Source organism: Octodon degus, unplaced genomic scaffold (genome assembly GCF_000260255.1).
Source record: "Octodon degus isolate 3935 unplaced genomic scaffold, OctDeg1.0 scaffold00003, whole genome shotgun sequence".
Lineage (NCBI taxonomy): Eukaryota > Metazoa > Chordata > Mammalia > Rodentia > Octodontidae > Octodon > Octodon degus.
Window position 1 is genome coordinate 25922317 of NW_004524579.1, and position 25716 is coordinate 25948032.

General features: G+C 38.3%; 1 protein-coding gene and 1 pseudogene across 3 annotated transcripts in view; both read right to left on the reverse strand.

Annotated features, from left to right (window-relative positions):
• Dym (dymeclin) overlaps positions 1-25716 on the reverse strand; it is a 543161-nt gene that overhangs the window by 39282 nt on the left and 478163 nt on the right. The gene's annotated exons all lie outside the window — the stretch shown is intronic.
• LOC101575348 lies at positions 17290-18778 on the reverse strand (annotated as a pseudogene).

Here is a 25716-nt window from a genome sequence, read left to right on the forward strand (position 1 = left end):
TAAAATCCTAAAAGGCACTGTGATAATTTTGGTTCTCAGAACTTAAATTTTATTAAAATATTAGAACAAGAGGGAAAGGAGTAGGAGATAATAAGAATATGAGCATTTTGCAGTTACTTATAATTTCTTACAAATAATCTTCATTCTAGTCTGAAAATCTAAACTTCCATCTGACATCATTTTTGTTCAGCTTGAAGAACTTCTTTTAGTAATTTTACAGAGCACGTATTCTAGTAACAAGTTCTTTTACCTAATAATGCCTTCATTTCCCTTTTATTTTCTATTGGTCTTTCCACTGGATATAGGAATTCTGTGTTGACAAATGTGTTCTTTCAGCATTTTAAGGTTTTTGTTCCATTTCCCTTGAGCCTTGATGGCGTCTGATGAAAGATGCTATCAGGAATGCTGTTCTGTTTGTACGGAAGACTACTCTGCACGCTGCTGCACTGTGTGGTTCCTCTCAATTGGCCTCACTGGCTGTCAACTCTCTTGATGCCAACATGCCTTGACATAAAACTCACTGCACTCATCCTGCTTGGCACTAGGCCTTACATCTACAAAATTTCGGCCCTTTCTCTATTTAAAAAAATTGTTTCTATTGGTCATTTCTCTTCTGAAACTTTCATGTAATGCAAACACGCCTCATACTCTGAAAAAATTGAGACAGTAGTCACTTTAAAATCCTTGTATATCAAGGCCGGGGAGATGGCTTAGTAGAATAAGTGCTTCCTTGGCAAGCACAAGGGCCTGAGTTCAATCCCCGGTTCTGAAAAAGAAAAAAAAAATCCTTGTATGTTAGTTCTAACATTTGGTTCATCTTGGGGTTGAACTTAATTGATTTTCTTTTATGTAGAGAATATGTGCCATTTTGATTCCTTGGATGTTGGGCAAGTTTTAGATCATATCCTGAATAAAATGAACGTCAACTTGTTCAAAGTCTTGTCTGGGAGTGAACCCAGACTGTATTTTGAGCAGCATCTCTGGTCTCTGTAGATATTGTGTCTATAGTTGAGCTGTTTAAAGTTGGCTTCAAGGGCCTGAGTTCAATCCCTGGTTCCGCAAAATAAATAAATAAATAAATAAATAAATAAAGTTGGCTCAGCAGATGTGTCATTCAAGTTTCAGTCAGAGTGATGAGTAGACAAATTTAAAGGTCCCTTCTCTGACTTTTTGTTCTGGGATTCTACATTAGAGTTCCTTCTCAGATTCCCTAGTTTCCACATTTGCTATGTGAGTCACGAACTGCTGTAAGCCCAAAGCTAAATGCCTCAGAGATAGGAAGTAAGTTTTGTTATCTTCCATTCTCCAAGTGAACGGTATCCAGTGGTGGCAAGCCTGTGGCACATGTGCCACAGCACATGTCTGTATCACTGAAACTTCTATAAGGTTCCCCATCATTGCTGTATATACTCTCTCGAAGAGTCTACCTGCATCTGTTTACTCATCTTTATCTGTGGAACTTTAATTCTGGTCTCCATTCAGATTTCTAGCCTTTGGCTGAGATATTTTAAGTTTGTTTCTTATACATAGTCCCAGGATCAGCTAGATCTAACTGGCTCTCTTCTCTGGCTTGATTCCTACTGAGGGTCTGCTCTCTTCAGCCTTTTCATGCTCACTTTTGTGGCTTCCTAGGCCAGAACTGCGATGGTTTTCCATATAAATCCTTTACTACCATGCTGCAAATTGTTGGGGCTGCACTCAGTCTGAAACTAAAAGCCACAGAAACAGAAACAGACCCTCTTATCTGCCCTCCCCTAAAGGAACATGAATTCCCTGTGGAGACTGCTCCTACTCACTCTGTAATACCTTCAAACAGTTAGGTTTTATACCATTTGTTCAGATTTTATAGCTGTTTTCTTTTTCTTTTTAAAATTTTTTTTGGTGGGACCAGGGATTGAACTCAGGCCCTTGTGCTTGCCAGGCTTATTCTACTGAGCCATCTCCCGGGCCCCTCTATAGCTGTTTTCTATAAGCAATATCAGCTGGTATGTTCTTAGACCATGATACCTTCAAGGAGAAACTTAATTCCCATGTGGATGGATTATCAACTATCCTGCATTAATTCATTTAACAATATTTAATGAATAGATCTTCTGTACAAGGCACACATATGAAGACTGTATGGGTGATATAAACAGGTAGGACACAAGAAAGTTGAAAAGAAATTAAAATATATTTATTCATTCATTTATTATTTATTTATTTACAGAACAACATGATATAAAAAATAGTATAGAAAAAGAGATGTAAGAGAAAATTTTGGCTATCCTTTCTGAAACATTGGTCAATTTCAAAGGAAGATAGGAAGTAATACAAAAGAGAAAGAAAACACAGACAATATTTTCACAAGGGTGCATGACTCGGCAGGCGTATGAGGAGAGCATCTAAATAAGACTGGCATGGTCAATGGTATAAAAGACATAATGTCTTTTATATCTAAATACAGGGCACACCTGTATTTAGATATAAAAGTAGACGAGGTGTTCCCAATGTCTGTCAAAAGGTAAGTCAGAATAAATTCATATTTAGGTGGCATTTCTAGACGCAAGAGGTGATGGGGATTATTCTGGGAAGTAGAAATACAGCAGCACAAGGATATACTTACACATATCTACTGGATTAATAAAAAATAAGAGTGGTAGTGTACACCTATAACCAACACTTAGAGGGCAGAGGCACGAGGATCCCACAGGCTCAAGCCCAGGCTAGGTTACATAGTGAGACTGTGTCTCAAAAATAAAAATGACAGAGGATATAGCTCATTGGCACAGTGCCTGTCTGGCAAACTCAAGGTCCTGAGTTTGATTACTGAATATATATATATATATATATATATATATATATATATATATAGAGAGAGAGAGAGAGAGAGAGAGAGAGAGGAGGGGAGAGGAGGAGAGGCAAGGGGGAGGGGAGGGGATAAGAAGAGAAGAATCTGCTCTGATATATTTTGTTTTAGTTTTAAGACAGGGTCTTGCCCTATAATTCATGCTGGCCTTGATCTCACTATACAGCCAATGCTAGCTTCGAACTTGTGGTAGTTCTCCCACCTGAGTCTCCTGAGTCTTAAGTATTATGTGCACCATCACAACCAACTGATATCCTTTTGTAGAGTATATAGAAAAGTATACAAACACTCAAACACTATTGATAAAAGTATAAATTGGTATAGTCATTTTGGGGAGCAATTTGCCACTGAAACTGAACATATGTATACTACACAATCCACTAGTGACTATAAAAATGTCTATACAGCATTGCTCTTAGTACATAGAAACATGCATTTTTGTAAACATAAATTTTATATATCTACTAGTTTTTAAAATTTATTTATTGCTTCTAGTTGTCATAGCTTCATGATTCTGAACATACAGAATCATTTTATCTGCAAATAAAGACAATTTTACTTTTTCATTTTCAGTCATTGCACATTTGATTCTTTAACTTAATATTCTGAGCCTTATTCTTGATCCCAGGGGAAAACCATTACGTCTTTTATTACCACATATGATATTAGTTGTAGATTTTTTTATTTTTTTATTTTAGTGCAGCATCTACAGGGTCTACAGGGTCTCACTACACACATCAGACCCATAGTGATTCTCCTGCTTTCCCAAACGCTGGGATTACAGCTGAGAGTACAGGCATGCACCATCACTTCCAGTCTCAATCTCCATCTCAATGAGCCCTGTGGGCGGGGCCAGCATGGCAGGCTGGGGATTGAACCCCTGGTCCCTGTGTCTGCCTATGCAGGTATTTTATAACCTGCTGAGCTATCTGGCCTATCTGGCCGGCCCTAGTTGTAGGTTTTTTTTAACTTTAAAAAAAAAAAATTATTTATTTATTTATGTGTGTGTGTGTGTGTGTGTGTGTGTGACCAGCTCAGCCCACCAGGGGGCGGGGCTGGCTGGCATGTGGTGCCAGGGATAGAACTCAGGACCTTGTGATTGCCAGGCAAGCGCTTATTCTCCTGAGCTATTTCCCTGGCCCCCCAGTTGTAGGTTTTGATAGTATCCATTATCAAGTGAGTTCCCTTATAGTTTTAGCTTTTAAAGAATTTTATCATGACTAAATAAAATTGTTGTGTTTATTTTTTTCTTTCTTTTTTGGTAAGGGGCAGAAAATAATTTAGGTCTTGTAAGCCATATGGTCTCTGTTACAACTACTCAATTCTGATGCTGTAGTGTGAAAATGGCCACAGTACACAAGTGAGTGTGTGCTGCTATGTACTGATACAAACTCATTTACACATACAAGTGTCAGGCAGGATTTGGCTGCAGATTGTTAATGGTCTGCTAAGATGATCATGGGTTTTTATGTTTTATAGCATACTATGTCATTTTATTTTTGAATATAAAACATCCTGAAATAAATCTCACTTAGTAATGGTATAAACCTTTCTGTTTGTTGTTGCTGTTGGCTTCCTAATATTGTATTTTTTTGTGATAACTCTACCTGGTCTTAGTATCAGAGTAATATTGACCTCACTGAATGATTTGGAACTATTTTTCTTTTCTGTATTTTCTGAAATAGTCTAGGTAGGATTTATATTATTTTGTTCTAAAAACTATTTCCCGGGCCAGCAAGATGGCTCAGCGGTCTGAAGCACCTGCTTAGGCAAGCATATGAAAGCTAAGGGACCGTGGTTTGATTCCAGCACCACTTGCCACGCCAACCAGCCACAAAAACTATTTCCCAGTTAAGCTGTATGAGTTGGTGTTCTTCCTTTATGGGAAGATTTTAATAACTAATTTTTAAATTCTTTTTAAAAAACAAGTGGTAGGTCAATTCAGGTGTTTTCTTTCTTAAATCAATTTTCACAATATATATCTTTTTAAAAATTTGCAATTTTAGGACAGGGAGATAGCTCAGTGGCATAACTGTCTGCCTGGTAAGCGGAAGATCCTGGGCTTGATCCCTGGTACCATACAAAAAGAAAGAAAAAAGAAAGAATTCTCATTTTATCAACACTTTGTTGGTTTAAAGTTGTTCATATTCCTGTTTCCTTTACACTATGCAAGGCAATAATGACATCCTTTTGTTCACACTTCTCTTTGGTAATTCATGTCTCTTTTTTCTTATACACTTTAGGTTAAAGCTTTATGCATTTTATTGATCTTCTCAAAGGTCCATTATTTGTTTTCCTTGATATTATCTACAGTTTTTGTTTTCTTTTTCATTGATTTCTGGTCTGATCTTTATGATTTTCACCTTTTTGTTTGATTTGGGTTTGTTTATCTAGTTTCTGTAGAAGTTTAGATTATGATACATGTTTTTTCAATATAGACATTTCAAGTTATAAACTTTCCTCTAATGCCTGTTTTAATGACATCATCCTGTTAATTTTTTTTCCCTGAGAATTTAGGAGGGCTACAGCCCCGCCCTGTTCATATTTTATTTTGAAGACACAGTCTCTCTAAAGTGGCTCAGGCTGGCCTTGAATTTGTGCTTTTCCTGTCTCTGCATCCCATGCATTTTGATATGGTAAGTGTTCATTTTCATTCAGGTCAGAATATTCTCTAATTTCCTTTGTGATTTCTTCTTAAATTCATTAAGTGTTTTAAGTTTTACATATTTGGGGATTTTCTATACTTCTTTCCATTGTAGAGTCCTAATTTAATTCTGCTTTGGTCAACAAGTGTATTTATATGACTTCAATCCTTTTAGGATTCGTTCTATGACCTAGCATGTGGCCTGTGCTGCAGTGTTACATGTGTACTAAAATGGTTATATATTCTGCTGGCACTGGACATAGCACTATCATTCAGATCCGTCTGATAGTTGATAGTTTTTCATGTCTCTATTCTTGCTATCCAAGTATTCGATTACTGAGATTTTGAAATATCCAACTTTTTTTACTTTTGGTTTTTGTTTTGTGAGGTAGGGTGCCACTATGCTGGCCCTAACTTCATCATTCTCCTGCCTCAGCCTTCTGGGTGCTGGCATTACAGATGTTTACCACTACACCTGGCCCTATTATTTTTGAAATACCTTTATTTCTTTTCAATTTTATAAGTTTTACTTCAATTATTTCATTTATTCTATTTTTAGTAACTCAAAATTAGAATGTCTTTTCATAGGCTGGATAAACTGTGAACTATTTACATGACGTAATGCTAACGCAGCAGAAATAAAGTCTATATAACAAAATAAATACATTGTATAAAATAATGTTGAGGGGCTGGTGAGATGGCTCAGTGGTCTAAAGCACCTACTTAGAACAAGCTTAGCAAAGCACAGGAACCACAGTTCAATCCTCCAGCACCACATGCCAGTCAGCCCCGCCCCCTGGTGGGCTGAGCTGGCCACACACACACACACACACACACACACACAAATAAATAAATCTAAAAAAAATAAAATAATGTTGAATTAAAGAAGAAAGTTGCAAAGGAAACTATAACATAAGATGCTATTTATGAAAAGTTCAAAATGGAAAACCATATTATTGGGGAATATACACACTGATAGTGAAATGATAAAAATAAGACAATTATCTCCAAAATCAGGATAGTTCTTCTATTAGAGTGTGTAATACCTATGTACTTTCTACTGCCCTCAGATATGTGAGGCAAGAATTCTATATAGAACTTGTAATGAATTGCCAGGAAAACCAAAAATGCTATACAAGGTAATTATCTAAACCTCACTTTTAGGCATCAATAACATTCTTCACAGAAGTAGGCTAGATTTCAGATTCTTAATCCTCTAAAACCAATAAATGCATTATACCAAGAAATTTTATCTGACATGGCCAGATGCTTACCAGCATCCTTGCCACCTCAAAGTTGCTCCAGTTAGGGATAGGGAGATAGCAGTACAAGTGCCTACCTGGCAAGCATACTGAGTTTGATCCCTGGTTGAAAAAAAAAAAAAATTGCCCCATAATAAAAGCCACTGTAAAGAAAGTGATCTTAGCCAGGTATGGTGGTGTATGCCTGTAATCTAAGTCTAGGAGGCTGTGGTAGATGAATTGAAGGTTTGAGCTCAGCCTGAACAACTCAGCAAGATCTTGTTCCTAAGTACATACTTACATACATACATACATACATACATACATACATGGAGATACAGGGTGTGTGCTAGAGATGCAGTTCAGTGCAAAAGCCCTTGGCTTAATTCCTCGCACTATGAAAGGGAAATAAAAAGCAGTCTTATTCCCTTAAATGACCAATTTTGCTACAGGTAAGGCCTTACATTAATACTTAAGGAACTTAGTTTTGTTGTTAACTCTTACATCTCCTTCAAAATTTTCGGAAGATTTTGGGTTAGATGTAAGCTCAATTCCGTATACTTTCTTAAAGATCACAAGAACCAAACACAATGTTTTGTTCCTCCCCTCCCCCCCCCGGTCTGTGTATGTGTGTGTGTGCATGTGTGCGTGTGTGTGTCTTGCTGGCAACTGAATCAGGACCTTTGCACTGAGCTGTACCCCCGGTCTTTTAAAAAATAATTTTCTTTTGAGACTAAGGTAACCAGGGTAGGGTTAAAGTTCAACTTTCTTCCTCAGCCTCCAAGAATGTTGGAATTAAAGGCATGTACCACTGTGTCTGGCTCATTTTTTTCTTTTTTTTTTTTTTAACTTTAAAAAAGTTTTATAGAAAAACTGAAATAAAAATATTAATAAAATAAATAGAACTGAAAGAACAAGTTTTTATAATTTGTTAGTTCTTCTTCTAAAAATAATTCATTCTTTACTTATCCAGATAATTTTGTAATTATCTGAGAGCTATTACATTTTGGCATAATGTATGCTACAAAGTATTTTATAAGGATTGCAATAAATATGGTAACTATACAGGCAGAGAAATGATCTTATTGCCACTCAATTAGCAAACCTAATAGAATAGCCCATGTTTAAAGATTGATAATGATAACTGGCTCTAACTGGTTTTAATACCATAGTAGATTTTCTCTCTTTTTTTTTTTCTTTAGATTCTCTTTTTATGACATTTTAATTTGTGAATCACAAATTTCTTTTTCTTCTATGGTTTTTTTGAGACAAAGTCTCATTGAGTACCCCAATTGGCCTGAAAGTCATGGCAATCCTCCTACTTTAGCCTCGCAAATTTCTGATCAAAAATAAATCTACTAAAATTAATAGCAGGGATATAAATATGAAATCAAACATGTTACTATTTCCTTAATGAAGAGAATCAACATTTTCAAGAGCTGCCCTTACACTGTGAATGTGTACACCTCAGTCATTAGAAACCATGGTTTGGAGAAGTAGGTGCTATACACTGGATGTTTATGCTGCACCCCAAATGCTTTGAAGGCACTGCAGTATAAACCATTCAAATGAATACCATGGTCTTGACTATTTATCAACAACAGCTACCCCAAGAGTAAATGTTTAGTGTAGTTTCTATGTTAACTACATGAAAAAGGTCTAACAACCTTTCATTACATACTGCTGTAATTAGTTCCACTCTCAGATCTCAGAGATTACAACACAGTGCTCAGATATTTTCACACTAAAAACTTAATCTGGTGTATTAGGAGTGCTGCAGGCTAAATAAATTGATCTAATAGGCAAATGAATTGTGTACAGAGGAGCAAAAATTTAAGACTTTAAACAAAAAAGGAATGAAGTAGCTGAAATTTATGTACTACAATAATCTCAGGCAAGCTTCTTTTCACCCTCAGTTTCCTTATGTGCAAAACAGTAATTATCCTGATACCTCACAGAGGTGCTGAGAAAACAAAAGGAGAATATCTGTATAAGATTACCAAGCAGAAAACTAGGTATAGAGCAAGTGCTCAATAAAATGTTCCTGGATGGTAAACAACACAGAAAGGAGTTGAGCCAAAAGAAGGATCAATATTTAAAAGATGACAAATTTTGTTAATGAAATTTTAATACTACTTGTCTAATTTTAAAACAACTGTGTGCTAATATTTGGATTACATGTAAAAGAAATTTACTTTAAAGAAATCCATTTTAAGGTTCTCAAAGTAAAAGCTCTTTGTCTATCATAGGAAGAAAGATAAAAGAGTTCTAACCCCACAAAGTTTGTTAATCTTAGCTATCATTTCTAGTTTTTGTAAGGGCAGGGAATTGAAAAGTGAAAAATGGGCCATACAGTAGTGGTTCTCAAATCTGGGAGGTTCTTACAATCACTCTCTGAGTGGTTTTAAAAAGGCTGATTCCAAAAAAAATAAATAAATAAATAAATGCTGATTCCTGAGTTCATCAGCGGACTCTACTACCTCAGAAAGTCTTGAAGTAAGAGAAAGAAACTTGCTTGCTTTGGAAACAGTGCTCCAGGTAACTGAGTTAACTGAGATCCTAATACATGGAGAATCAGTGTGGCCAGACGCAACCTCAGAGTATGCCAGACACGAGCAACTCCATTTATAAATATCATGGATGTTCTACTGTGCCTTCCTACACTCTCTGTTCTAAAAAATGACAAGAAACTCAATGGAGGGAGCGTGATTTGCTAACATTTCCCCTCTCCATTTGGTGAGTAAAACTGGTGCCATGGAGAACTGGAAAACCTCTTTGGTGAGTAAAACTGGTGCCATGGAGAACTGGAAAATGTGGTGTGTACACAAGTACATTGTACATTTGATATCAGGTATTTCCTAGTATGAAATATCTCATATAGGGACTGAGTGGTCCTAAAACTTAGGTGTTGCATTCTTCCAGCACTTTCCAGAGGCAGCTATGACCCTATGCTTGTTTTTCCATAGAAGGTATAAATAACTTATAAAAAAGATTCGATCCTCTATATTTAATGGATATGAAAAGAAGGTTAGAATGGGAATGGAACCACTTTGTCAAACTCTGAGAGACCATTTTAGGTTTGGAGAAATGGCAGAAATGTAGCTGGTCTTCCTTTATGAGGACAGCCAGTGCATATTGTCCTCTTTATGTTTAACACTACTTAGTTCTTAAGTACAGGTAAAAATAACAATAGTTCAAAGAGAAGAGAAAACCAGTTTTAAAAAACCTGACATGTTGAAAAATACAGGAGTAGATTCAACCAAGAGTCCAGGCCGGGCGTGTGAGATGACCCGTGGCCAATGGATCCTCATTTGACACATACCCCAGGCCCGACATGTGAACGAGATGACTTGGGGCCGCCAGATCCTCATTCGACCCTGAGCCCAGGCCTGGGGTGGAACCTGCAGCAGAACTCCCTGCAAAGAGGTTAGAGGCAAGACCTATCCAGCTGATTCAGGAACAGAATATCTTGCCAGAGTGGCACAGAGGGTTCAATGCCAACGGCTGCAACAGGAAGAAGTGGAGCACAGCAACCAGATCCAAGCCACACCCACTTGGACGAGTTTGAAATTGGTATATCTGGACCTGGTGCTAAGGTAATAACTCTATCTAAACTCTACACCAAAGGCCAGAAGACAGTGCTATACAAAATGACAAAGAGAAGAAACAAAATGCAGTCTCAGGCACCGAGCCCACCCAGAGCAAATGCAGAGGACACTAGCATAGAAGAAATTGGAAATCACACACCTGAAATCTCTGAAGTAATAGCGTGTGAAGTAAAGAAACAACTGCAGAAAGGTATAGAGGAAATCAGATCAGAAATAATTTCTCAAGTAAAAAAAGAAATAACTATAATGAAAGAAGTACTAAGTGCTTCTAAAGAAGACACTGATAAAAAAATAGAGCAGAATATAAAAATGATGGAATCCTTGAGTAAGCAATATAGGAAAGAAATAGAATGCATGAAGCAGATTCAAAGTGATATACAGGAATTTAAAACCTCAATCACAAACTGGCAAAACCGTTTGAATGAAAGTGAGATTAGACGTTCAGACCTTAAAGGTCCCATTGCAGCTAGTGAAAAAATCTCTTAAAAGCAACTAGAATGCAGGAAAAAAATAATTCAATACCTGCAAGACAATGCAAAGATGAACAACATGAGACTAATAAGCATCAATGAGAAGGAAGAAGTCAATACAAATAATATGAAAAGAATATGGATGGAAATAATAGTAGAAAACTTTCCAAATATGGGGAAACAACCTGACATTCAGATAACTGAAGTATAAAGAACTCCAAATAACATCAACCCAATTAAAAACACACCCAGACATATAATAATCAAGATCCCAGAAATTCATCACAGAAACAGTATTCTAAAAGCCGCTAAAGAAAAGAAACAGGGCCGGGGAGATAGCTCAATAGAATAAGCACTTGCCTGAGTTCAATCCCCAGTACCACAAAAAATAAAAGAAACATATCACGTTTAAAGGAAAACCCATTAGAATAACGGCAGATTTTTCTTCACAAACCATCAAGTCAAGAAGAGCGTGGAGCAAAGTACTTCAAGTCTTACAAGAAAACAAATTCCAACCCAGACTGATATACCCTGCAAAACTCTCTTTCAAGTATAATGGAGAAGTAAAATACTTCCAGGACAAAGAAAAACTTAAGAATTTTATGATGACAAAACCAAGCCTACACAGACTACTAAAAGATGTTCTAGAGAGGGAACAAAATAACCATAACTCCATGAATGAGAATGGAAAGAACCCACCAAATAGGGCAAACAATTAAACATAGGAAAATAAGAGGTATACAAAAGTAGGCTTTCAGTTATTCATAACTTGACATAAGATTGATACTGTTTCATAGAAATCTTTAATGACCTTTTAAATGGGGTCATCTAATATTAGTCCTGCATAACTATCATTTTGAGAGCTCTTTGCTCTTCATCCAGGAGCATACAGCAACTTCTCTTGTCTTTTGAAATATGCTTTTTATTATTTCCTATATACTGCATCTAGAGATATTAGAATATTTCGAGTTTGTATAACTGGAAAATATTTTACTTTTAGTTTTCAAAGGTATGTTTGATAAGTATGAAATTCAAGGAGGACAGATCTGTTTTTTTCCTTTCAGTACTTTAATTAGTGTAGTTTATTACACACTTGGTCTTTTTTTTTTCAATGTGGAATAAGATGCTATTTAATTTTGTTTATCTAAATAGCTAATATTTTTTATGTATATGCCTTAATGATTTTTTCTTTACAATAAGTTTTGGACAATTTCATTTTTGTGCATCTTGGTATGATTTTATTCAAATTTCTTGTGTAAAAGGTTCATTTTTCTTGGAAATGTGTTATAAGTTCAACTAAATTCAGAAATTTTAAATCATTAAATATCCTACCCCTTTCTACTTTGAGAATTCTAATTACATGAATATAGGTTTCTTGATTTTGACACAGTGAACTATTATGACTGATCTGTAAATTCTTCATTTTTATTTTGGACAATTTTTATTGTTTTATTCATTTAAGTTTGTAAATAATGTATTTATAAAAATAAACAAATAAAAGAAAAAAGAAAAATACAGGAGTAAAGCATTAAACATGGGCACATGTACAATTATTTTTAATTTTTGGTGGCACTTGGGGTTGAACTTGGGGTGGGATGGTGCTTTATTACTGAGCCCTTTTTATGTTTAGATGTGGTCTAAGTTAACCAAGAAGGATTCAAATCTGTGCTGTGACATCAGTCCCCCTCAATGCTATTATAGACCTGAGCCACCATGTCAAGCATAATGAAAGGAGTTTGTTTTTAGTTTTCTTTTCTTTTAGATACTGGGGATTAAACCCAGGCTCTTCACATTGAGCTACATTGCCAGTCCTTTATTTTATTTTTTTAACTATGCATTTGGTATAGGGTCTTACTATGCAGCTCGGACTCGTAGTGATCCTCCTGTCTCAGCCTTCCCAGCACTGGTATTACAGGTGTGTGCCACCATACCTGCTTTTGGTGGCTGACTTGGCATGCTCAGGGCTGGGCTGGCAAGATATGGTGGTACTAGGGATAGAACCTGGGTCCTTGCGCTTGTCTAGGCAGGTGTTTTTACTGCTGAGCAGTCCTTGTTTTTTTATTTTGAGACAAAGTCTCACTAAGCCATTAAATTGTTTAGGTTGTGCTCTAGTTTGTGATCCTCTTTTCTCACCTTCCCAGAGTGCATCACCATACTTGGCATCAAGTAGTTTAAAATGAACAGCAGACTGAATCAGAAGAAAGTTTAAACTGCTGGGCTGGTAGGACCTGCCATGGACCACAGCTCGGCTTTCCCAGTAAGAACATGACAGGCACAGTTTCCTGTTAGTTTTTGTCAGTCCCCTAAAATGTGTTGCTCCTATGTACACTGGAGAAGGCAGACAAAAAGCACAGTGGATCTTATGTAGAACACTGTGAAAGACTGATAGCTGTATCATACTCTGTATCTTCTGAGAAAGATCCAGAAATAGAATAAAATCACTTCACAAATTTATTCTAATAACAAAAATCTGAATATTCACTGTTTAGATTATAATGAAATCTCTGCAGTTAACAGCCAAGGAAAGAATCCTGAGAAACCATTAAAAATTTAGTAAGGTCCATTTACCAAGAAATCTCCTTACTGATGAGTACTAAAGTAGAGGTCTTTACATTAGAGTTTTGTAGCTTGATAAGAATGCATGAATGTGAAATAATATTAGACACCTAAGTAGCTATAGTATTTTAATAACACAAAGACTTCTCATGGAAATTTGGCTTCTCTATTGTACTTTGGCCTAGAAGATCTATGGAGAACTGTTCCCCAAAGAATGTTTTCTTGAAGCAGTATTTCAGACCATCGCTCAGGCCAGCAGTTCCATTCTTTCTTCCCCCTCTTGTTGCCTCCCATGCAGCAAATATGAAAGTGCTTAGGACTGTAAGATATACTTCAGAGGCCACAGTGAACAAAACATACAGATCCCTGCCCTCCTGGAGCTTATGCCATCCCGCAAGACAATAATATACATTATGTTAGACGAGTAAGGCTGTGGAAAGAGAAAATGTCTAGCAGGTTAGGGAGACTGAGAGTGAGGAGATCCAACTCAGAGGCCAGGGGAGGCCTCAATAAGTACGCTGGAAAGTGGTGCAGGGATCAAGGAAAGCAGATAGCTGGGCAGAGAGTGACCTAGGCCAAAGCCCCAAGAGTGGACAGCACAGCTGTGAGTGGAGGAATTCTCTGGTGCGGGTCTTCTCCAACTAGAGCATGCAGCAGAACTACCTGCATGCCTATTAAAGAACAGCTCCTACTGCAAAGGATGGGGCCTCATTGCTGGGCCCAGGCCTAAGTCTTCTGATTCAGTAGGTCTAGAGAGAGGCCTAAGAACCTGCATTTCTAACAAATCTTGAGGAGATGCTGATGATCCTGGTATAAGCACCACACTTACATCCTCAGTCACCAACTAACAGTGGACTATTAAATCAGTGTAATAGGCCTGATGAGAAACTAAAAAACAAATTATCAGAATCTGTCATATTCATATGTACTGTTTTATAAAATTTTTGTTTCAGTTATATATAAATATATATACTGCACTGTGGTATAACAATGCATATTTTCTGGTATGATAGAATGGATTGTGTCACCTTGAGTTAAGAAACATCCAACAAGGGGGCCGGGGAGATGGCTCAGTAGAATAAAAGCTTCCCTGGCAAGCATAAGGGCCTGAGTTCAATCCTCAGTTCTGAAAAAAAAAAAAAAAAAAAAAAAAAAAAAGAAAAGAAAAGAAAAGAAACATCTAACTAAACTGGATCAGCATAGGTCTGAGTGTGGCTGAGGGGATTTACTGAAGGAGAAGAAAGACCCAGGCTAGGGTGGCTTGTCACCTGAACAGTAAGAAAGGCTTCTGTTTTTTTGAGGAATTCTGGTCTTCATCTTTACCTTGGATGTCGTCTCTTGCCTCTAGCACAGACTCTTCAGGCTCTTGATACAGACTCACACAAGACACTAAGTGAGCTCCAGGCCTTGGACTGGATCCTCTGGCTCTGCAGTGTGCAGACAGTCCTGCACTCTCCCTTACTTGACTCTGGATGGTCATCGTAAGTAAGACAGTCTTGGAAATTCTTATGTGTTTATACGTCTTGCATTAAATCTGTTTCTCTAGCAAGCACTGACTGATATAACTGGGAACAGCAGAAAAAAGGTTCAAAGCCACTGGTGTAATGATTTTATAGTATCGGTAAATGACAAAAGTACATAAAGTTAGCAAAGGGAAATAAAAGAGTCCTACTGGTTCAGTAGTACACTAAGCTGAACTCACCTAGAGCCTGCTCTTCTATTTATACATAGACTTCTTCTGCCTGTATTTCATCTCTGCCCATGGAAACCTTACCATCCTTTTAAGATAGAGATGGTTCAGTCCAAGTTTTTCCTTAACTTTCTCTGACTAGTCCTGCCCAGCAATGTTTCTATTCCCTCCTCCAGAAATTAACATCTGTACCATTCATTTGACACAACACAAACTGCCCTGCTTTGTTAGTCATCTTTGTAAGGGTGTGCCTTTTCTCTCTCGAAATATGATCTGTTTTTTGAGGGTGGAGGTGGTATTTTATGTGCCTTTGTTCCCTCACTGATGTCCTAGCAACACCATGTTCGAAGTAGAATAAAATAACTAGCTCTGGGTGGGATAAACAGTCAAATCACACTTGTAAATTATATTATTTGTAAGGCATAGGTAATCAGTCTGGCAAAGAGATAAAGACATCTGGGAGGAGGGAGAGAAGGTTGACCCTCGGTGGAAGAAAGGGAAAAGTTTTATAGCAAGCCAGTATTAAGCTATGAAAATCCTCTTAAAATTCTGGTTAGTATAACCTCCTATATTTCTCTTTATGCAATAAAGACAAAGCATTCTAAAAAGTACATATAAAAAATAAAGGCTTGGGGCTGGGGAGATGGCTCAGTGGAATAAGCGCTTCCCTGGCAAGCGCAAGGGCCTGAGTTCAATCCCTGGTTCTGCCAAAAAATAAAATAAAAGCTTTATGAGTCATGTAGTGTGAAACTTTTTTTTTTTTTTTGGAGACAAGGTCTTACTCCGTAGAGTAGGATGGCCTTGAACTCTCAGCGATCCTCCTTGCCTCAACCTCCTGCGTTTTAGGATTATGTGAGTGCCTGGCTTGATCATTTTAAATTTTTATGATTATAAAGTGCTTTCAGTTAAAGTTTAGCTAATGTCAGTAACATCTTATTCCATAGCTTCCTATTTGAATTAAAGAAGAAATTATCTTCTTGCTAATTGCCTTTGAAAATCATTTAATTTTCAATTACTAGGTAAGTCTTAATCCTTTAATAACATAGATTATTCACAAAACTAACAAAAAGGAGAACCCGAGAACTTCATATAATCAAATATGAGGAGAAATGTTAGTGAGGGGTAGATTGTGCCTCATCCCCACAACATTCAGACAGTTCCACAGTAGGTGACGTGGGAGCCAGGAACATGTCCAGCTGGGACAGACAGAGCTTTGAGCTGTGGCTTCTAACTCAGCTCTTGGAGAACACATTAACTTTATTTATTTCCTTCCAAGCCCTAAACGAGAAATAAGCAACTTAGGATTCCAAAGCTTATTCTTTATGTCTTTGTTTAAGCAGGAGGGTCTGGAAAAAATAATTACCTAGTATTACTTTTCCCAGACTTCACGGAATAGCAGTAAGAAGAGATTGTTTAGAATGATATAATTCTATTTACTCTGACTAGCCAAACTGTTTAACTAGACAGAAGATTTATCCAAAGAGTATATATTCTCACACAGGATATTATACAAATATTTTATAAGCCTGTGTCAAATAATATTGTGTTGAAAAATACTTTATTTGGTTGAAAGTCAGTTATGATGCCATGAGCTTTCAGATCTTAATGTTTAAGAATAGTTTTAAAATATTGGTTTTAGTAGTATAACACAAAAGGAAATATTAAAAACTTTCAACTTAACTGTGTCATTTGACGTTCTCTGGTAAATTCATAAGTAAGGGGCACTGTGATCATCTCAACAACCCACAAAGTAGTTGGAAAGAACCCCAACTTTTTCAGGTTTCATTTAGATATTTTAAGACAGACAAAACAGTAGGTATATACTATTTCTTTCATAGAGCTTGTGAAAACAAAATTTTAATTCAAAATCAACTCTTTCATATCAATCTTATGTACAAAACTATTATTATATACCCCACAATTATTTTATTAGTATATATTAGTAAACCACCCAAGAATACTATAATGTGTTCTCATGTAGTATAATACAAATATTACTCAACACAGCTTGAATTTTCTTTTTTTTTTTTTTTAATTTTCCCACAGAATCTTTTTAAAAATAAAACACATTTGAACCTTGCAATCTGCCAGCATGCCTCGTTTCTACAAGATGCATGCCAGACTATGGGACTACACAGCAAAGAGTCTTTAAGAGCATCTGGCTGGGAGAAATAGAAAATGCAGACCTCAGGGAAGATCTCAAGCTCAGAAACTGAGTTACATCCCTGAGTACTACAGTAGTCCTTGTCTTTTCAGATCCTCATATGTTTTCTTATTTACAACATTCCCACAGGAGTCTTCATACTCTTCCTCAGTGTCAGGCTGCCATCGTTCTGAAGCCTTCTGCAGTTTCAGCTTGGCCCACAAAGAGACAGCATCTTCAATCTGTGTCACATTAGCAAAGTGAGCAGTGTTTGGAATGCCCAAACACCTCATGCCATGAGCGTGACGCCATTCAGCGAAGTGCCGCTGGAAGACCTTAGGCCCTCGGTAGGTATAATTTCCACAAATCTCACAATTGTAGTTCATACTTAGGCCATGCAGCTTATACAGCTAGTAGGGGATGGGTTTGCCATCCCAGCCCAGGGGCAGGTTTTTGGGGTTGTAAATAATCTCATTCTCATCTTCACTTTCACTCTCACTGATCCTCCTCTTGCTCTTCTCCTGTTCTGGCTTGCTTGCGTTGTACATTTTCATGAGTGAGCTGTTGCTGTTCCCCAAGAATCTTGACATATTCATAGATCTGGGCTTCTAGGAAAGCAATGTCTTTGTTCCTCTCAGTATTTCGCTTGGTGCCCTTTGATTTGGGGTTTTTGGCAAACAGGGAGGTGTCGAGTGATTCCAAGGACTTCCCTTTGGTGCTAAATAACCTCTGGGCTCGCTCTTCAAGGGTGCCGCCGCATTTCAGGCCTAAAGTTAAGAGGGCAGACTTCAATCTCTCTAGTCCCAGAGAGGCCAACTCCTCCCAGGAGGAAAATTCAGACAGGTCAAGATGGGCACCAGCATGCGTCAGGGCGCTGCTTGTTTCTTTCGGCCAGCCAGGAAAGGTGCCGTTCTCCCATTTCTTCTCAAATTCAGTCTGTGTCTTCCCAAAAAGCTCATTCTGATCTTGGAGGGGCTTCACTCTGTCAGTGTAATCCTGAAGATACTCAAGTAGCATTTCAAGGTATCTCTTGTATTCTGCATTCTTCCTTTCTTTAGGAATGTCAAATAACTGGTCAAAGATCGACAGGTATGTGATATAATCCAGCTTCTCTGATGCCTTCAGATTAATATACTTGAGGTAACAGTCATGCAGATCAAGGTAATGGCCATATCCCTCTTCATCTGTGAACTCCACCAAGTTCTGTGCCTCTTCACTTGGATTCTCTCATGCTTTCAGGAGCTCCTCAAATTCCACTGACATTGGCACACAAATCTCATTTGGGTGCTTCCAGTGGAATTCCTTTATTTGTTTGAGTCTATTATAGAATTCAGCAAATTCATTCGGTCCTGAAATAGCATTGAGCTCCTCCTTTCGTAAGCCATCCTTATCATCATACAAATCCCTCAGGTTCCCACTGATCTCCATGTACCTATCTTGCATGGCCCGAGTGCGGTGGTCGGAATTGATCTGGTCCCAGAGCGTAGACTTCTTAGTGAGCATCTCTTTAGCCATTACGTCCATGAGCCGTTCCTTCTCCTTATGGTACCACCACTGCTGCTCTAGAATTGTCTCCATAGTTCCTTGGCAGGGGCACCCATAGCTTGAATTTTCAATCAACTTTAGATAAGATAGTATTCTGTGAATTAAACTCTAGAGGTTTTAAATTATTTGTGTTATTACGAACACTCAATCCAAAAAGATTAAAATAATTAAGATGAGGTTTGTTTAAAGGATAAACAGCCTCTCTTCCCCTAGTAACTTCTATGGTAATAAGATGCTATCATTTAATCTCGCCATCTATGAGAAAATGTAATTTTCCTAGTACTGGTGACAGAATTTTTGTTCTTGTTTTGAAAGTGAATCATCCAATCTTCCTCCTTTTGCAACCATAGAGTGCATGAGGTGGCAGGCAAGCTGAGCTGAGGAATACCATTTCTTGTTAAGTTGCAGAACAAAATTAATTGGTTCATTTAAGAGGTTTACCTGGGACCTTGGAGTCAATGGAATGTATGGTAATAACATGCTATCATTTAATCCAACTAAGGATGACTTGTCATCCATGAGTAAATGTAATTTTAGTTTCTTAGTACTGGTGGCAAAAAACAAGGAGTTGCATTTTCATTTATATATCACTGTTGGGCTGAGGAGATAGCTTGGTGGCATAAGCGCTTGCCTGGTAAGCACAAAGTCCTGAGTTCGATCTCCAGTACTGCGTGCTGTGCTGGCCCTGAAACCAGATGTGGTAATACATGCCTATAATCCCAGCACTAGGGAGGCTGAGACAGGAGGATCATTAGAGTCCGAACTGCATAGTGAGACCCTGTATCAAAGAAAACAGAAAAAAACAGGCCTGTGGAAATAGTTTAGTGGAATAAGTGCTTGCCTGGCAAGTGCAGGATCCTGAGTTCAATTTCCGGTACCGCAAAACAAAACAAACACAAACTACTGTTCAAGTATAAAGAACCATTTCTTTCTGCATATAGTATAAAAAAAGGAAGAACACAATAGCATTCAAATATGAAGCCTGCACACCACAGTTTATTTCACATTCAGGTCAGTATTATGGTGAACTGTAAGTCAGAACAGGATGGGGGCACATCAAAGGTACAGGAGCTTCCCTGACCAAAGGTAGAATAATCTAAGCAGCAAAATAACAAATCCTTTAACTCACTAATATTATAGACTGCTAGACAGTGTTGGATTGTTTAGCTGAATTCAAACACCTATAGTATTTAGATGCCAACAGAATATCCACCTCTGACAGGACTAAACAAAAAAAAAAGGGGATACAAAGGAAAGATCATTTTGTATTTATATATACAAAATAGTTAGGATAGATAGACAGCTACTTTCACTTAATTCAGTGAGAAGAAAGAGGTGTACTAATAGTGTTTGGACAGGATATCCTGTCTGCTTCTTGTACTACGGATAACCACTAAGAAGATAACAATGTACATGTATTGATTATCAAAACTGTCCTGATCTCTGAATACTTCTGGGTGGAAGAGGGATGATACCAGAGCATGGCTCTACAAAAATAGAACTGTGGAACTGCAGGCTCATCCTGTATAATTTTCTAGCAAAGGTCTTCTTACAGCCTGTTTCTCCCATGACCTGGATTTGAGCTTCATCATCTGCTGCTCTTAAACATGCCATCCAGAATTACTGGGAATGTTTCACACAAAGGATTTATAAAGTCACATATTGACTGCTATACAACCTTAATAGTCAGAAAACGTTCCCTTACATTGAATTAATATCTTTCTTGGTCCAACTTGTACCCCTTGTGTCTGGCATAAAGCAAAATGCTTCATTTTTCTTTTAGAGCCTAATTCTTAAAGTAGCTAGACATAGTTGTTGTATTGTTCTAAAACCTCCCCCTGCAGGTTATATATTCTCCATTCCTTACAGGACAGAGGTAACAGCGGACTACGGAGAAAGACTGCCAGTGCTGGAAGCCCCATTTGCACTTGGGCTGTTAATATTTCTATGTCTTAGCTGCCTCGCCTAGAAAATCAAGATAAAAACAGCACCAACTCATACAGTTGCTAGAAAGCATATGGAAAAATATCTTGCAGCATTTCTATTATTGTGCAGTTTGAGAACTCAAATTTACTGACAGGTTATACCTGTCAGCATTTTGGGAAATAAGTCTAAAGATTAAAAGGCCTGGTACATTATGGAAAACAGTATGGAGGTTTCTCACAAAACTACGAACAACTCCACATGATCCAGCAATGTCCCCATTGGGTATATAAAGAGCTGAAATCAGCATACTGAAGAGATGTCTGTACTCCCATGTCTGCTATGGCATTACTCCTGTCAAGGAATAAAAGCAAATGTGGATGGATGAATGGATAAAATTTTGAACATATATGCAACAGAATATTGCTAACTGATAAAAAAGAAAAATTCGGTCATTTGCAGCAACATGGATTAAACTAGAGGAAATCATGTTAAGTTAAAAAATCCAGGTATGAAAAGATAAACAGTGTATGGTCTCACTTATATGTGGAAGGAGAGCTGATCCCACAGCAGTAGGACAGTGATGACAGAGGATGGGAAGGGTTTGGGGAGGGAGGAACAAAAGAAGATGGCTAACGGAATAGAAGAGAGATAGAAGGAATAACTTTTAATGTTCTAAGGCACAGTAGGAGAGCTATACTTGGTGGCAAATAATTGAATTCTTTCAAAATAGCCAGTAGAAAGGATTCTGAATGTTCTTAAACACAAAGAAATGATAAATGTCTGAAGTTAAAAATATGCCAGGTGGACTGGGGATATAGCCCAGCTGTGCAGTGCCTGCCTGGCAAATGTGAAGTCCTCAGTTTGATCCCCAGTACTCTGCCCCTCCCCCAGATATGCCAGTTACCCTGACCTACTCATTGTGAAATGTCACAGGTTACCCTACAAACATGTAAATTACTATCTGTCTATTAAAAAATAAAGAAGGGGCCGGGAAGATGGCTCAGTGGAATAAGCGCTTCCCTGGCAAGCGCAAGGGCCTGAGTTCAATCCCTGGTTCTGCAAAATAAAATGAAAGAAAGAAAGGACGGACGGACGGACGGACGGACGGACGAACGAATGAACGAACGAACGAATGAACAAACAAACGAACCAGGAGCTCTTTTTTGCTGATCTTGGGCTTCAGTTTTGTTTTCCTAGTTTGAGGGAGATAACAGAAATAAATGAGTTTAAGAAAAAACAAACAGGATCGGCCAGATAGCTCAGTGGACTAAAGATCCTGCTTAAGCAGATGCAGGGACTGGGATCTCCCTAGGTGCTGTGCCAGCCCCGCCCCCAGGGCATGCTGAGATGGAGATTGAGATTGTGTGCGCTGGTGCACTCCTGTAATCCCAGCACTTGGGAGGTTGAAAACAGGAGAATCACTACGTCTGATCTACATAGTGAGACCCTGTAGACCCTATACTAAATACATTAAAAAAGAAAAAACAAAAAACCAAAATGAAGACAAAAGAAATGAATTAAAAATGGGAGAATGTAAAAATAAATCACATTCTTTTCCATCTGTGCTGTGCTAGAGGCCCACAACTTCTTGTTTTTCTCGCTTTCCCCCAAAAGACCAAAATCCCTTACCAGGGAGGGAGGGAGGGAGGGAGGGAGGAAGGAAGGAAGGAAGGAAGGAAGGAAGGAAGGAAGGAAGGAAGGATCCTTTTCCAATTTGAGTACATTTTCTGAAGTAAATTCATGCCACTCCTTTACACTTGGCCTCTACACATGCTGTTGCATCTACCTTGTGCACAGATTGTCTAAAAAAGCCCATGTTAACCATCACTTCCCAGTGTTCTACCAGTGTCTTTAGATCCCCAGTCATGTTGCCCACGGGTAACCAAATGCCTTCCTCTCCCTCTCATACTATCCTCTGTGTACCTGTAGCTGAAAGCCAGAGGACTGCATCTCCTGGAGTACCTGAAATGGGCTGGGGAGTTGGACTGGTGAGAGGAGCTTGTGCAGATTGTGGAAGGCAGAAGAGAAACAGTGGGTGACGGCGTGGGAGGCCTTTGGTGTACTAATAAATTTCTGGAAGCATATAGTACCATTATGAGCACTTCTATAATTGTAGAGGCCAAAGGTAATTTGTATTAATCTCGTGATGTCTCAATAAATTTAGTATTAAAATACTTACAAAAGTTTTTCTTTTTCTCCTTGAAGTGTGTATACATCTTTGGTAGACTGTACATATCTCTACCTATCTTTATCTCTACCTTTATATCTCTATCTACCTATCTTTAGTTTTTAATCTCTCTTAAACTCTATTTTGTTATGGGCATGACACAACTTGTAACAATTTGTCTTTCTTTTAACATATAGGTCTATGTCCTCATAGTCATATTATGAGCTAAAAATTGGGGCTGTCATCAAAAATGTGCCTGCATTCATAGGGTTTCCACATTGTTTCTTGTATTCTTAGAGGGAAAACTGTTAATTTTAGTATTATGCATAGATGGAATTATACACTTAGGAATACAAAGATCCTTAAAGATGACATAATTGGATTTATAACTATGTGCTTGAATATTTACAACTGCAATGCCAAAGAACTGTACATGTGTTTCTTGCTTGCAGCTCTTGTTACCAGTGGCAGGCACGGATACAGATCTTATTAGGTCTCTTTCTACTTAGGGTGAACTCTAGCTTAGAAGCCTCCTCCTTTCACTATCTAGCTAGCTAGGACCAATAGGCAAGAGTTGCATTCAAGGTGGAACCATTTATATCCTTGCCAACTGTCCATCAATCTATTACTCTAACATTTCCAGTCAGAGTGAAAGCATCACTCCCCCAAACCTGCCCATTCGTGTGTGTGTGTGTGTGTGTGTGTGTGTGTGAGAGAGAGAGAGAGAGAGAGAGAGAGAGAGAGAGAGAGAGAGAGATACCAGGGATTGATTTCAGGACCCTGTGCTTGCCAGGCAGGCACTTACGTCACTGAGCTATACACCTAGCCCCAACCCATTCTATTTCTAAATAGTTCCATCAGTTAGAAAGTTGCTCCTTACATGAGACTGAAATGTGTACCCCTATATATGGCTTCCAATCACTGGTCCTAATCCTACTCCATGAGCTCATAATAAGATCAAATATATTTCCATAAACAATTTTTCTGGGGCTGAGAATATAGCTCAGTGGTACCGTGCCTGCCTGGTAAGCACAAGGTTCTGAGTTCAATTCCTGGTTTAAAAAAACAAACAAAAAAAAACCCCTTTTGCACATTTTTTCTAGTACTGAAGACAAGTCTCTTTGGCTCACATCTTTTCTTTTTTCTTTTTTGTGGTACCAGGGATTGAACTCAGGACACTGCACTTGCCAGGCAAGTATTTATTCTACTGAGCTATCTCCCTGGGCCCTCAAATCTTTTCTTAAGGCCAATAAAAATAGTCTGAGCTCTTCTAACCATTCCCTGTGTCATTTCACAATTTTAATGATTCTCTGAAAGTTTTCTTCATTGTCTCAGGTGTGGCATTCACAAAAATTTGCTCTGAAGAGTCCAGCACAGACAGCTTCTCTACACTAGTGGCACACTGACCCACAACATACCGCTGAGCTTCAAAGCACTAAAAGCAGAGGCAGGCTTCTATCCATGATAAGACTTGTTTAACCAATGTTAGAAAGTTTTCCAGATCGCTTTGCAGTGTCTTTGAGACCACAGTCACAGTTTATATTTATTAGATGGCCCAGGAACCTCGTGGATTTACAGGTGGGGGCTTTTTGGAAGGTGACTGGACCACAGGGGGTTTTCGTTTTTCTAACTGTGATGTTAGGAGATAGGGCCTGGTCTGAAGAGGCGGGTAGTGAGCATGGCCTGATAGGACACAGCACCCTCCCAGGTTCTCCTCACTCTCCACTTCCTGGCTCCATGACATGAGCAACCTCTCCTCTGCTATGCCCGTCTGCAAGCAGTCCCATCTTGGAACCAGCCATCTGAAACTGTGATCTAAAATAAACTTCTTCCTTATTAAGTTGCCCGTGTTGGGTATTGTTTCCCACAGACAAAGAAAGTTACTAAGACAGCCATGCAGACCAAAATTAAATCTATTTCCATCAATAACTCTCCCCAAACTTGATGTTTTCTAAGCACTCTATGTCAGAACCCAGGTTCTAGCCAACATTTCCCAGAGCTTTTGCAATCAGATTGTAGCTGTCCTCTCTCCTAGGGGGACTGAGTGTTCTCCCTTCACCCGCAGACAACTTCCTGGATCATTCCACTCTCATGTCCATTGTTTAAGATAAGCAATAGTTTTCTAAAAGCTCTGTTTCTCAGCAGTCTGACTAATTGGTATTAAAATACAAACCACTCAGACCATTCTTCACAAATCTTGCATTAATTCCCGTGGCACTCAGAAAAACAAAAACAAACACAGAATTATCAAAATAGTTTCCTAGGTCCTGTTACCCTCTTCGTTCTCCCATCCTCTCTGCTTATGCACTGCTCTTCTATCCCTTGCTCACCTGGCTCTACCTGCTCTGGTCTCCTCACTATTTCTTTAACACCTGTGGCATTCTCCTGCCATGGGACTTGTTCAGTGCCTCTTACTCCAGTGTCAGTAGGACTAACTCCCTTACCTTCTTTTTTTTTTTTCAGAACCAGGGATTGAACCCAGGCCCTTGTGCTTGCCAGGCAAGAACTTATTCTATTGAGTTATCTCTCCAGCTTCCTTATCTTCTTCTTAATCTTATTAATTGTTGCTCAGACTATATCTAATTCTATAACTTTCTCCTATCACATCCTCATTGATACTCTTAAATCTTCTTAGCCTGGTCCATTTTTAATTTCCACGGCACTTACCATGTTCTAACACTGTAGAATACTGGATCTTTTTCTTATTTATTATGCTTATGGTTTACTGTCCCTCCTGCTAGACAGTGGGCCCCCATGTGAGAGTATGGATCTTTTTTGCTCACTGATGTAGCCTCAGTACCAAGAACATTGGCTGTCATAGAGCAGCTTAGTGAAGATCTATTCAGTGTTGAAGAGATCTGCAGCATGCTTGAACATC